Below are 2,175 nucleotides of genomic sequence, written 5' to 3' on the forward strand. Positions count from 1 at the left end.
TTATGAATTTTGATCCCAAGTCACTTGAAATGAATGTTTATTACTGATATTTGCTTTGCATTCTATTCTATTCTTTAAGCATAATATAGTTTACTTGTTTATGCCTCCTTATTTTTTGAATGTTGTTGTTTTGTTTTTTTTTTTTTTTTTTTCTGATAGCATGATGGCAGCTCTTGTTTTTTGGATTCACTCTAGTCATAGCAGTTTTTTTTTCTATCTCCCTAGATTTATTTTGTGTATTTCTTTATTCTTTAATGTACCCCTTTTAAGCAACAGAATGAAGGGTTTTATGTTTTTATCCAATCTGTATTTCTTTTTTTTTTCATTTCATTGAATTGTTTAATGCATTTACATATAAAGCTAAAATTTAAGCTTTTATTTTATTTCATTTCTCTAAATTATATTAAAGCTATGATTGCTTTCTTTCTTCTTTTGCAAGTACAGTATTATGTTGTTTTAGTTACTTTACTTTATTCTTTTTTAAAGATGACCCAATTATTAATATCTCTCTTCCCTTCAAACCTGATCTGCTGTTCTCATTTGTTACCTCGTCCCCTTTATGGTTTTGTTTATTAGATTTTCTCTTCAGCTTTTATTTGTTTATGTATTTATTTCTCTTTTATTCTCTCAGTAAAGATTAAAATTTCCCTCTCTTTTTCATCAGCTAGTCCTATTTATTAGTTGCTTTATTTATATTTCATTTTTGCATCCCTTCCAAAAAGGATTTCATTCACACTTTTCATTATCCATCTATTCTATTTACTCTGGATCTTTATTCTTTGATTGGTGATGCCTATAATCATCTGGGCTCTCTCTTTTCTCTATATTCTTCATAAAATCAAGTTCCAGTGTGTCCATTCTGCCTGGTAACTGCTTTTTGCTGTCAGTTTAAAGGGCTTTACATCATGGATTCTCCTTTTCCTTTGTGTCTCCCTCTCACAATAACATCAATTACTGCATGTGTCAAAGAAGATACTGCCCCAACATGTAGTACATCCCCACACGCTCAGTGATCTATTCTTTCTCTTGACCTTTTCTTCCACATTTTTCCTGGAAATCTCTTACTGTTATCCAGGCTTTTCCACTACTCCAGGTGCCAGTTACCTACAGGAGTTTCAATTCCTCCCCACCCCCAAGACAATAGATTTTGAGGGCACCAAATTTCCCATCCCAGGTAAGAGCCTCTTATGTAAAGCATACCTTTATGTATGAAGACATTTATTGGTGGGACCACCTCACTTCTAAAGTAAGATCTCTTTCCTTTCCTCCTTTCCTCTATCTCTACCCCTTCTCCTCAATCATTTCCATATAGATTCTTCTTTTTTCACATTCCCCTTATTTCTAGCCCTCTATTTGGACCCAATGCATCACTTACTTCCCTCTGTTTTGCTCTTCATTGCCCCTCCTTTCATGTACCCTGAGTCGTGATAATCCAGTGTCACAAAAGAGGCATTCACTTGTAGATAGGGTACTGTCACATTCTGTCCATGGTGACGCCTGTCTGCCTCTTCATTTTTAACTCTACCAGATTCCTATGTTCACTGATATCCTTGTGTATATTTATAAAGAAAGCTGTTCTCTTTAATATCACTATTGCTGTTGGCATTTATTCATTCCTGCATTTCTGTTGTTTAGAGCATTTGTGAAGCAAGTCATCCCTTCAGTTCTAGTTTTATTTCTAAAATTGTTTCAAACTCTTCTTCCTTATTGAATGCCAATGTTTTGTCCAGTATGGTTAAGCTCAGATTGCAGGATAGGTCACCCTGAGTTGCATTCTAAGCCCCAATGCATTTTGGAAAACTTTATTCCTCTGTTTTGCCCTTGGGGCTCCTACTGAAACCTCATTGCCAGTGGCCTTCAAGTTGGGGAAGGGGTGCTCAGTCAGCTCAGGGTAAGTGTGTGTCATTTTACTTTTTTTAAATCTTCTTCTTTTGGATCCTGGATGTCCTGTACCTTGGAACTGACTGAAGTTACTTTGCCTTTGGTGCATAATTTCTTTTCTGGAAAAGTATGAGAGCTTTGGGGATTTTATCAAATACCAATAAAAAGAAATATTATAAACATTTTTGTACATTTATGGGACCTTTTTATTTTTTTGCTGTATTTGGGTCATAGGTCAAATAATGGTATTATTGAAACAAAGGGCAAGCACAGAGTAGTGACTTTTCAGGCATG

This window comes from Notamacropus eugenii, chromosome 7 (assembly GCF_028372415.1).
Source record: "Notamacropus eugenii isolate mMacEug1 chromosome 7, mMacEug1.pri_v2, whole genome shotgun sequence".
In the NCBI taxonomy this organism is placed as follows: domain Eukaryota; kingdom Metazoa; phylum Chordata; class Mammalia; order Diprotodontia; family Macropodidae; genus Notamacropus; species Notamacropus eugenii.